Source organism: Panulirus ornatus, chromosome 23 (genome assembly GCF_036320965.1).
Source record: "Panulirus ornatus isolate Po-2019 chromosome 23, ASM3632096v1, whole genome shotgun sequence".
Classification (NCBI taxonomy): domain Eukaryota; kingdom Metazoa; phylum Arthropoda; class Malacostraca; order Decapoda; family Palinuridae; genus Panulirus; species Panulirus ornatus.
The window spans coordinates 3319259-3332141 of record NC_092246.1 but is presented as its reverse complement, the minus strand read 5'-3'; the positions used below and the strand labels follow the sequence as shown (position 1 = coordinate 3332141).

Genomic DNA, 12883 nt, shown 5'->3' with positions numbered 1-12883 from the left:
TTTCACCAATTAATATTCAAAATTAGAGGTTATTACGTTTAAACTATAACGATTTGACTTGAGACCTTGCTGTCACACAATGGCAAAAAAGGAAATTGGGAACGGAAGCCTACAATTACCACAGAATTCAGGGAACTATTCGTCAGTTTTAGATCAAACATCAGTTTTAAGTATTTCTATATGCAGTCAGCTGTATCTCTTCCTTACTTAGACCTCTCTCGATATCACATTTCAAATTCCTTGCGATAAACCATCTGAATGCACTTTAAATTCCACTTTAACGAGGTCCAACACTAATGTAAAGCCTTGCAGTGGACGTATAATTCCTGCAAACTCACCCAGCTGCAGTAAAGTATGATGAGGACAAGAACTACCGCTGATAAAAGACTATAAACACTTGCCGCCTAGCTATCACCAGAGGCCTGATGTTTGAACGTGTGGCCACGGACGAAGGTTAAACTCCCAGACGCTCAATTGTTATTATTTTCACAAAATTTCTACATGGACCAGATATATGTAGAAACGAGGAGAAAGTACTGCCAAATAGTCAAACAATAAGAGACGTGACAACAGCGTTGAAAAAAACGTAAAGCTTCGCCTACAGAGCAAGGAAGTATTGTCTGCTATCTGGCTTTAGCGGTAAACTCGGGCACACACTCTTAGTGCAAGAAGGGCCCGCATGCCCATGAGACTTGGCCCAGCATATTTTTTGTCACTAGGGTCCTCGAGGATCGTACTTCACCCTCATTTTGGCAAAAACAACTTAAGTTTTATGAGCACAAGCTCAATACGGATAACTGATTCTTGTTTAAAGATTCTTTGAGTTTCATATCTTCGACGAGAAAACAAACGCAACACAATGTGGCGGATAATATAGATGGCGCTGGTCGGTGACACTCAGAAGTACCGAAGTCGCACCAGGATTCACTCGCTCTCAGTCAAGTAGATCAAGCCTGAGCGTGGGCTATATAGCCTTTGAGTTTGTGGACAGAAGGGCTTTGCTTTCGCTCTGATAAACAAGCCTAGGCGTGAGGGAGTTGCTGATGAGGGAGTGAGGCAGGAAAGGAAAGATAAGAAGAGCTGGAACGATGCGGTATCTACCATGCTTGACGATACACGTTATGATGGAGGTAGGAAGATGAGAGGCCTTGTGATCAGCAGGTCTGAACAGCTGTTGATATGCAAGTTCATCCAAAGAACTCGATATGAACGTCTCTAAACACTAAAGATACTTTATCTGACCTTATTTACACAGGCTCTCCAACCCGAGATTACGTATGGATGAAGCAATATATAAAAAATCATGGGAAAACGTAAAGAAAAAACTATGTGAAGTAAGTTCAATGAACGTGATAATGGCGTGCTATGAACAATGCCAGTAACTAGAACCATCTGATGTCAATTACCTGGTGGAAATGTGGTGTGACCTCATTGGTGTGAACCTGTCACCCTCTGATGGTTATTATAACCACTGTGCGTTCTATACTTGCCTCCACTCAACCACAGCTTTGGGCCAACCACATTACCACAAACACGCTTTGTTTACGTATATTTAGACAAGTCTTTCAAACTATATTACTTGATCAGTTTACCAGCAAGTTTCATCTGACGTTGTGGCCTAGAGCAGCCAACCAACCGAGAAAGAAGACCTATTTCCCCCTGCATGCATAAGGAACACTTGGCCTTGCTCGCCATGCCCTCCACACATCATCAGTCGAAAACGTCAGCCACGCTCGGAATGACACCCTCCTGGCATACGTGACGAGCGCCGGAAGACTGGCGCCAGAATCAACCTCTACCCCAATCAATCAACAGTCGAGGCAGCACTTGCCACATGACGGAGTGCAGGATACCACAGTCGGAGGCCTACCGAGGCCTCCATGAAGGCTAGCGTTATGGACTTAGAGACAGCCGCCTTCCTCCCTCCATCGATCGAACCCTTTCAAGAACACCACGTTCGGCCCTCACAATCAGACTACGTTTACTGACCACATTTCTCTCTTATATCTCATCCTATAGACGATCAACCTGCCTCACACCACATACTGTCCTATAGCACTTCATGCCCAATACTTCCATCCTTTTCCTCTGTATTCAAGAACTAGGATTCATCCATAAAGCATACTGGAACTACTGTACTGTCATCACTGTCCTTACAGACACTGACCTCTCCTTCCTCGTGATCAAATGGTCCATAATGCACCAAAGACCTTAGCCCTTTCCAGGTTCTGCCCATTCAAAGCAACTTCCCAGTCATTTTGTCTTCCGTCGCCCCTTGCTGCACCTTATGACCTCACTTATGTTCAAACTGACTCTTAGTTTCTTCCTTTCACACACTCACCCACACTCCGACACCATCTCCTGGAATGTCTCTAGAGTCTGTCTGCCAGCAAAGACAGCCGTGTCGTCTGCAAATAGTAAATGACTCATCTAACCTTCCACACTCCAAGCTTATGCAGACCCGCCCTTCACTCCAAGACCAACTCAATCACTTTCCTTCCCACCCCGTCCATGAACAGCTTCAATACCCATGATGACATCACACATACCTCAGACACCACTTTTACTGGAAATCACAGAACCTTCCTTCCTACAAGCACACACGCCTTACTTTCCTGGTAAAAACTCCTCACTGATACAGTGGCTTTCCTGGCCCTTCATATCTTCGTAACACCTTCCACAATGCATCTTTGTTGACACAAACAAAACCCTTCCTTCCTGCGAATACTTTTCACAATTTCATCACAGCAAGCACCTGGTTCACATCCTCGCTAGCGCGGGAAATGGCGAATACGTGTATGTATATATATATATATATATATATATATATATATATATATATATATATATATATATATATATCTTTTCTCTCATACTATTCACCATTTCCCGCGTTAGCGAGGTAGCGCTAAGAACTGAGGACTGGGCCTTTGAGGGAATATCCTCACCTGGCCCCCTTCTCTGTTCCTTCTTATATATATATATATATATATATATATATATATATATATAACCTATCAACTTGTGTCGAATTCAAGTATTATGTTCATGATGACTAACGAGTTAAGATTCCATGCCTTATCACGTTAAAAAGCACAATTTCTTGCCCACACTTCCTCTGGCACCGGAGATAAGCCTCGATGCCGGGCCAGACTCGCTACACTTTGACCGATTCTAGACATGACACTTACTATGCGAGGAAGGTCGCCTAGGTGGCTTAGAAAGACAAGCGTGCCAGGTAGTGGCACCCTTGGTCGACAGGTCCACTACTCTGCCAGAATCACAGCAACTCGGTGGCATTGCCTCTCATGAGCAGAGCAAAACAGGACTATATAATGTTTTTTTAGTGTCAAACTCTAAACCGTAGTATTCAAGACAATAAACACAGAAGTATAACCACGTAGAGACAAAAAGTGACAGCCAGGAGCAGCAGTAGCCAGGAGGAGTGGTAGACATGAGCGGTGGTAACTTGGGTGAGTGATAGCCAGGAGGAGTGGTAGACATGAGCGGTGGTAACTTGGGTGAGTGATAGCCAGGAGGAGTGGTAGACATGAGCGGTGGTAACTTGGGTGAGTGATAGCCAGGAGGAGTGGTAGACATGAGCGGTGGTAACTTGGGTGAGTGATAGCCAGGAGGAGTGGTAGACATGAGCGGTGGTAACTTGGGTGAGTGATAGCCAGGAGGAGTGGTAGACATGAGCGGTGGTAACTTGGGTGAGTGATAGCCAGGAGGAGTGGTAGACATGAGCGGTGGTAACTTGGGTGAGTGATAGCCAGGAGGAGTGGTAGACATGAGCGGTGGTAACTTGGGTGAGTGATAGCCAGGAGGAGTGGTAGACATGAGCGGTGGTAACTTGGGTGAGTGATAGCCAGGAGGAGTGGTAGACATGAGCGGTGGTAACTTGGGTGAGTGATAGCCAGGAGGAGTGGTAGACATGAGCGGTGGTAACTTGGGTGAGTGATAGCCAGGAGGAGTGGTAGACATGAGCGGTGGTAACTTGGGTGAGTGATAGCCAGGAGGAGTGGTAGACATGAGCGGTGGTAACTTGGGTGAGTGATAGCCAGGAGGAGTGGTAGACATGAGCGGTGGTAACTTGGGTGAGTGATAGCCAGGAGGAGTGGTAGACATGAGCGGTGGTAACTTGGGTGAGTGATAGCCAGGAGGAGTGGTAGACATGAGCGGTGGTAACTTGGGTGAGTGATAGCCAGGAGGAGTGGTAGACATGAGCGGTGGTAACTTGGGTGAGTGATAGCCAGGAGGAGTGGTAGACATGAGCGGTGGTAACTTGGGTGAGTGATAGCCAGGAGGAGTGGTAGACATGAGCGGTGGTAACTTGGGTGAGTGATAGCCAGGAGGAGTGGTAGACATGAGCGGTGGTAACTTGGGTGAGTGATAGCCAGGAGGAGTGGTAGACATGAGCGGTGGTAACTTGGGTGAGTGATAGCCAGGAGGAGTGGTAGACATGAGCGGTGGTAACTTGGGTGAGTGATAGCCAGGAGGAGTGGTAGACATGAGCGGTGGTAACTTGGGTGAGTGATAGCCAGGAGGAGTGGTAGACATGAGCGGTGGTAACTTGGGTGAGTGATAGCCAGGAGGAGTGGTAGACATGAGCGGTGGTAACTTGGGTGAGTGATAGCCAGGAGGAGTGGTAGACATGAGCGGTGGTAACTTGGGTGAGTGATAGCCAGGAGGAGTGGTAGACATGAGCGGTGGTAACTTGGGTGAGTGATAGCCAGGAGGAGTGGTAGACATGAGCGGTGGTAACTTGGGTGAGTGATAGCCAGGAGGAGTGGTAGACATGAGCGGTGGTAACTTGGGTGAGTGATAGCCAGGAGGAGTGGTAGACATGAGCGGTGGTAACTTGGGTGAGTGATAGCCAGGAGGAGTGGTAGACATGAGCGGTGGTAACTTGGGTGAGTGATAGCCAGGAGGAGTGGTAGACATGAGCGGTGGTAACTTGGGTGAGTGATAGCCAGGAGGAGTGGTAGACATGAGCGGTGGTAACTTGGGTGAGTGATAGCCAGGAGGAGTGGTAGACATGAGCGGTGGTAACTTGGGTGAGTGATAGCCAGGAGGAGTGGTAGACATGAGCGGTGGTAACTTGGGTGAGTGATAGCCAGGAGGAGTGGTAGACATGAGCGGTGGTAACTTGGGTGAGTGATAGCCAGGAGGAGTGGTAGACATGAGCGGTGGTAACTTGGGTGAGTGATAGCCAGGAGGAGTGGTAGACATGAGCGGTGGTAACTTGGGTGAGTGATAGCCAGGAGGAGTGGTAGACATGAGCGGTGGTAACTTGGGTGAGTGATAGCCAGGAGGAGTGGTAGACATGAGCGGTGGTAACTTGGGTGAGTGATAGCCAGGAGGAGTGGTAGACATGAGCGGTGGTAACTTGGGTGAGTGATAGCCAGGAGGAGTGGTAGACATGAGCGGTGGTAACTTGGGTGAGTGATAGCCAGGAGGAGTGGTAGACATGAGCGGTGGTAACTTGGGTGAGTGATAGCCAGGAGGAGTGGTAGACATGAGCGGTGGTAACTTGGGTGAGTGATAGCCAGGAGGAGTGGTAGACATGAGCGGTGGTAACTTGGGTGAGTGATAGCCAGGAGGAGTGGTAGACATGAGCGGTGGTAACTTGGGTGAGTGATAGCCAGGAGGAGTGGTAGACATGAGCGGTGGTAACTTGGGTGAGTGATAGCCAGGAGGAGTGGTAGACATGAGCGGTGGTAACTTGGGTGAGTGATAGCCAGGAGGAGTGGTAGACATGAGCGGTGGTAACTTGGGTGAGTGATAGCCAGGAGGAGTGGTAGACATGAGCGGTGGTAACTTGGGTGAGTGATAGCCAGGAGGAGTGGTAGACATGAGCGGTGGTAACTTGGGTGAGTGATAGCCAGGAGGAGTGGTAGACATGAGCGGTGGTAACTTGGGTGAGTGATAGCCAGGAGGAGTGGTAGACATGAGCGGTGGTAACTTGGGTGAGTGATAGCCAGGAGGAGTGGTAGACATGAGCGGTGGTAACTTGGGTGAGTGATAGCCAGGAGGAGTGGTAGACATGAGCGGTGGTAACTTGGGTGAGTGATAGCCAGGAGGAGTGGTAGACATGAGCGGTGGTAACTTGGGTGAGTGATAGCCAGGAGGAGTGGTAGACATGAGCGGTGGTAACTTGGGTGAGTGATAGCCAGGAGGAGTGGTAGACATGAGCGGTGGTAACTTGGGTGAGTGATAGCCAGGAGGAGTGGTAGACATGAGCGGTGGTAACTTGGGTGAGTGATAGCCAGGAGGAGTGGTAGACATGAGCGGTGGTAACTTGGGTGAGTGATAGCCAGGAGGAGTGGTAGACATGAGCGGTGGTAACTTGGGTGAGTGATAGCCAGGAGGAGTGGTAGACATGAGCGGTGGTAACTTGGGTGAGTGATAGCCAGGAGGAGTGGTAGACATGAGCGGTGGTAACTTGGGTGAGTGATAGCCAGGAGGAGTGGTAGACATGAGCGGTGGTAACTTGGGTGAGTGATAGCCAGGAGGAGTGGTAGACATGAGCGGTGGTAACTTGGGTGAGTGATAGCCAGGAGGAGTGGTAGACATGAGCGGTGGTAACTTGGGTGAGTGATAGCCAGGAGGAGTGGTAGACATGAGCGGTGGTAACTTGGGTGAGTGATAGCCAGGAGGAGTGGTAGACATGAGCGGTGGTAACTTGGGTGAGTGATAGCCAGGAGGAGTGGTAGACATGAGCGGTGGTAACTTGGGTGAGTGATAGCCAGGAGGAGTGGTAGACATGAGCGGTGGTAACTTGGGTGAGTGATAGCCAGGAGGAGTGGTAGACATGAGCGGTGGTAACTTGGGTGAGTGATAGCCAGGAGGAGTGGTAGACATGAGCGGTGGTAACTTGGGTGAGTGATAGCCAGGAGGAGTGGTAGACATGAGCGGTGGTAACTTGGGTGAGTGATAGCCAGGAGGAGTGGTAGACATGAGCGGTGGTAACTTGGGTGAGTGATAGCCAGGAGGAGTGGTAGACATGAGCGGTGGTAACTTGGGTGAGTGATAGCCAGGAGGAGTGGTAGACATGAGCGGTGGTAACTTGGGTGAGTGATAGCCAGGAGGAGTGGTAGACATGAGCGGTGGTAACTTGGGTGAGTGATAGCCAGGAGGAGTGGTAGACATGAGCGGTGGTAACTTGGGTGAGTGATAGCCAGGAGGAGTGGTAGACATGAGCGGTGGTAACTTGGGTGAGTGATAGCCAGGAGGAGTGGTAGACATGAGCGGTGGTAACTTGGGTGAGTGATAGCCAGGAGGAGTGGTAGACATGAGCGGTGGTAACTTGGGTGAGTGATAGCCAGGAGGAGTGGTAGACATGAGCGGTGGTAACTTGGGTGAGTGATAGCCAGGAGGAGTGGTAGACATGAGCGGTGGTAACTTGGGTGAGTGATAGCCAGGAGGAGTGGTAGACATGAGCGGTGGTAACTTGGGTGAGTGATAGCCAGGAGGAGTGGTAGACATGAGCGGTGGTAACTTGGGTGAGTGATAGCCAGGAGGAGTGGTAGACATGAGCGGTGGTAACTTGGGTGAGTGATAGCCAGGAGGAGTGGTAGACATGAGCGGTGGTAACTTGGGTGAGTGATAGCCAGGAGGAGTGGTAGACATGAGCGGTGGTAACTTGGGTGAGTGATAGCCAGGAGGAGTGGTAGACATGAGCGGTGGTAACTTGGGTGAGTGATAGCCAGGAGGAGTGGTAGACATGAGCGGTGGTAACTTGGGTGAGTGATAGCCAGGAGGAGTGGTAGACATGAGCGGTGGTAACTTGGGTGAGTGATAGCCAGGAGGAGTGGTAGACATGAGCGGTGGTAACTTGGGTGAGTGATAGCCAGGAGGAGTGGTAGACATGAGCGGTGGTAACTTGGGTGAGTGATAGCCAGGAGGAGTGGTAGACATGAGCGGTGGTAACTTGGGTGAGTGATAGCCAGGAGGAGTGGTAGACATGAGCGGTGGTAACTTGGGTGAGTGATAGCCAGGAGGAGTGGTAGACATGAGCGGTGGTAACTTGGGTGAGTGATAGCCAGGAGGAGTGGTAGACATGAGCGGTGGTAACTTGGGTGAGTGATAGCCAGGAGGAGTGGTAGACATGAGCGGTGGTAACTTGGGTGAGTGATAGCCAGGAGGAGTGGTAGACATGAGCGGTGGTAACTTGGGTGAGTGATAGCCAGGAGGAGTGGTAGACATGAGCGGTGGTAACTTGGGTGAGTGATAGCCAGGAGGAGTGGTAGACATGAGCGGTGGTAACTTGGGTGAGTGATAGCCAGGAGGAGTGGTAGACATGAGCGGTGGTAACTTGGGTGAGTGATAGCCAGGAGGAGTGGTAGACATGAGCGGTGGTAACTTGGGTGAGTGATAGCCAGGAGGAGTGGTAGACATGAGCGGTGGTAACTTGGGTGAGTGATAGCCAGGAGGAGTGGTAGACATGAGCGGTGGTAACTTGGGTGAGTGATAGCCAGGAGGAGTGGTAGACATGAGCGGTGGTAACTTGGGTGAGTGATAGCCAGGAGGAGTGGTAGACATGAGCGGTGGTAACTTGGGTGAGTGATAGCCAGGAGGAGTGGTAGACATGAGCGGTGGTAACTTGGGTGAGTGATAGCCAGGAGGAGTGGTAGACATGAGCGGTGGTAACTTGGGTGAGTGATAGCCAGGAGGAGTGGTAGACATGAGCGGTGGTAACTTGGGTGAGTGATAGCCAGGAGGAGTGGTAGACATGAGCGGTGGTAACTTGGGTGAGTGATAGCCAGGAGGAGTGGTAGACATGAGCGGTGGTAACTTGGGTGAGTGATAGCCAGGAGGAGTGGTAGACATGAGCGGTGGTAACTTGGGTGAGTGATAGCCAGGAGGAGTGGTAGACATGAGCGGTGGTAACTTGGGTGAGTGATAGCCAGGAGGAGTGGTAGACATGAGCGGTGGTAACTTGGGTGAGTGATAGCCAGGAGGAGTGGTAGACATGAGCGGTGGTAACTTGGGTGAGTGATAGCCAGGAGGAGTGGTAGACATGAGCGGTGGTAACTTGGGTGAGTGATAGCCAGGAGGAGTGGTAGACATGAGCGGTGGTAACTTGGGTGAGTGATAGCCAGGAGGAGTGGTAGACATGAGCGGTGGTAACTTGGGTGAGTGATAGCCAGGAGGAGTGGTAGACATGAGCGGTGGTAACTTGGGTGAGTGATAGCCAGGAGGAGTGGTAGACATGAGCGGTGGTAACTTGGGTGAGTGATAGCCAGGAGGAGTGGTAGACATGAGCGGTGGTAACTTGGGTGAGTGATAGCCAGGAGGAGTGGTAGACATGAGCGGTGGTAACTTGGGTGAGTGATAGCCAGGAGGAGTGGTAGACATGAGCGGTGGTAACTTGGGTGAGTGATAGCCAGGAGGAGTGGTAGACATGAGCGGTGGTAACTTGGGTGAGTGATAGCCAGGAGGAGTGGTAGACATGAGCGGTGGTAACTTGGGTGAGTGATAGCCAGGAGGAGTGGTAGACATGAGCGGTGGTAACTTGGGTGAGTGATAGCCAGGAGGAGTGGTAGACATGAGCGGTGGTAACTTGGGTGATGATCGAGAAAAATTGAAACAAGTCTCAATTGCACTTCGTGTGGTCAATACATCGTCAAGGGAGATAAAAGAAAGATTTCTTGTACCTTATGTAAGACTAGTGTCCATTGGTGCACGTGACTAACGAAATACGTACCGACTCTACAGTGACTCCCACCTAATGACGTCTGAATCTATGGAATACAGAAAAATCTGGGTAACCCTCCTTCCCCACTCTCTTCCCTTGGACATATGGCACCTGATTTACTCCCCTTGTACAGGGAAACACCCTCTTAAAGCAATTATCTATAAAATTGTGTCCAGAGTAGCATCTTGTTGCTAGGTTAGGCAGAGACATAAACAACTCTTCAACCGCCCTCGACATCAATTACCAGCCACTGATAACTCTGCCTCATTAGTTATTGTGTTAATAATGACCTCGGTGGCTGCTACTATCACAGAACTTAATGTCACCATAACTTTGCTCTGTTTATGTGTGTGTGCTACTAATGATCAGACTGTCAACCCTTCCCGAACTCTCAGCTTTGGCGGTGGTTCTTGATGCGCAGGAAGTAAGACGACGACGAGGTACTGCGAAACGCTAAAGTAGTAGCTAAGGACTTAGTGATACCTTAAGGAGGCAATGCGATCCTTATAAAGGCAAGCGAAACAAATATCTGAAGAATATATGTGATCTTCCAAGATCGAGTGGAACCAAAACCTTTCCTCCCCATTTTCTCGCCATATATAACCACCCTTCAATAGTCACTTTCCATTCGCTGTGATGATGAGTTTCTTTCTAGGTTTTAAAGTTATCATTTCGGCCACCATTCTCCTGGGCCTTCCGAGTATATCCCAGCCTCAAATACCTGGACCTGCCGTGCATTGACACTGCTGCTACCTAAAAGCTCCGGATCAACGTGCCTTTAGTCGCAATACGCTGTACTCATCAACCCTGTCGAGTCAGAGGGTTCGGTACAGCTTCGATCAGGAGTGTTCCACGGCTTTTATTCGAGACCGTATAATAAGAACCGAGGACGAGTGAACGCATGTAAGCTACCATGTTCGAGCGACCCAAGTCAGATAACTTCTTGCCATATGCCTTGTAGTTAAGATCTGAAGTTGTAATGTCTTTCTCTGTGAATGTACTTAATGCCTTCCAATGTTATTCTTACAAGTATATATATATATATATATATATATATATATATATATATATATATATATATATGAGTTGCCAACATAGTCTTGATAATGACGTGACAGATGGCATTTGAAACTCCTGAAATTGCTCTCGAGTTTCGAGTGCACCTTGCTGATGGAAGCCGTGACTGTACGGCGATCTAACTCAATCATACTGGACATTCTTCATAATAATTCTATATCTACAACTATTGATTTACGACACAAAGTGTTTTACAAACATGACCAATGCTAAACTCTGCTAAACTCTGGAAGCAACGTTCTGATTGGGTAGAACTCTGCATCATTTACATCAAAGACAAGTAAGTGGTACTCTGAAAAGCATCTTTACGAACTTTTAATGGCCCTCTTGCGGATATGTAACAAGTACTGACAACTAATGAGCCTCTGGTTTCATTATGAATTGGCAAACGTCTCTGATAATTAAGAATGAGAGCAATACTCAAAGTCTTCGGTCTTAGCTGATTAATGATTCTCTGCACAACCAGTGTGTGAGGGCGCATGTGATGGAGCAGACACAGTCTAAGACAAGGAGGTACAGAGAGAGAGTCTGGTATACAATGGTCCTAGCCGTGTAGCGCTCATGCCTGACCAACCTAACAACACAAGACTCGATGTGAGGGAATCTATTCAATTACCAGCAATCTTTTTTATAATACTAACATAATCCGCATGCAAATTTTAATGCTGATATTGTATTAAAGGAAATACACGAAAACTTCAGCAGTGCCGATGATTCTTGTGAGCACATCAACTGTAAGATTTGAGCTTATGATCATAATTCTACGATACGAAATCAAGTGTTCCTCTCTTCAACGTGCGAGGCATCTAACATTTCAACTATTTAACATGAAGCTTAATTAAACGTGATCATAAGGCTCAAAGAAATATAGTGACGTTCAGAGAGAGGTTCGTACACAAAAACTTGGGCATAAATAACCATTATTAAATACCGAAAATAAAAGACTAGCAAATAAGTTTGATACAATGAATCTCAAATGCTTACGAATCTTCACTCAACTTACCTTTTGCTGAACTTTAGCTCTCAACGGTTGATTTGAAAATGAAGCACAGTTTGATTCCATCTAACGTCTTGAATGTCGACTTCCTTTCCCAGACATTGTAGAGTGGCCGCCTTCATATCCTGAGTGAAAATCTTGGTAATATATATACAGTTTAGCTCCTTCATTCATTGCATATGTATGATACTGTTTTGTAAAGCAAGTGTATTAATTGAGTAGAATAAGAGTGGCGAAGCATGACTGGGATCATGAATTCTTAATCTAGGATGACGAATAAGTGGTTAGTTGGGAGGGTATGTAGTTCATGAAAAATGTGGTAACAAAAGTAGTTGAAACGCTTGCAGAAATTAAAAAAAGAGCTATGGAAACCTCGCATAATTTCATTTTGCAATATAGCACGCAAAATCTAACAACGACAATGATGTCTTTAGCCTCACTAGATGTTTACATTCAGCTACAAACAATGTTGAACTTCCAATGTTTGCTGACGCGCAAAATAGTCAGTCACCAGATTTAGACGTTAACCATATCAATACCTATTGATTTTTTCACACATACAAGTTAGATTTCGACTGCTAACGGAAGCTACGTGCGGTATTTCATGGGATATGTAGAGGCTCTTCACCCACTTGCATACTATTCATAATTTCGCTTACCTCACAGCCCTCACCTCTTTCGAAGTTATCTACCATCATAGGAAAAGTAATAGATCCCATTCACATTACACCCATCATATTCTGAACAATCAATACATTACCATCACGAAATGATATCATCCACACTCCAATGAAAACAGAAGCAGGGTTAATAACTGCTCCTTTAATGAAAGCTTACTAATTTCTTCACGACACAAATTTCTGAGACCAATTTTCGAAAGGGTGTCCGGCTCAGCAGACATCTGTCACGGTACTACACACTCCAGTGCTATTTGGCTATGATCAAAGTTCTTTTTATAAAGGGGTTAGAAAGACACTACCAAAGCGAAAGAAAAATAACGTCAAATGTAACTAACTCAACGACCAAGAGATGGCGCAAGGGCTCGCCTTGTCGTCGGTATATTAATGTTGGAGACAACAGTTATACGAAAATTTAGAACTATTCATCAA

The 12883-nt window shown here is 47.6% G+C and overlaps 1 protein-coding gene across 2 annotated transcripts in view; it reads right to left on the bottom strand.

Moving 5' to 3' along the window:
• Rift (Riboflavin transporter) overlaps positions 1 to 12680 on the bottom strand; it is an 89575-nt gene extending 76895 nt beyond the window's left edge. The window contains exons 1-2 of one of the 2 annotated variants that reach the window (XM_071676407.1): positions 12612 to 12680; positions 11781 to 11899 (exon numbers count right to left, since the gene is read on the bottom strand). The gene's annotated coding sequence lies outside the window, so the exon portion shown is untranslated. Of the gene's footprint in view, positions 1 to 11780; positions 12579 to 12611 lie in introns of those variants that run through there. The other variant, XM_071676406.1, reaches the window with a different exon arrangement.
• Positions 12681 to 12883: the final 203 nt, after the last annotated feature.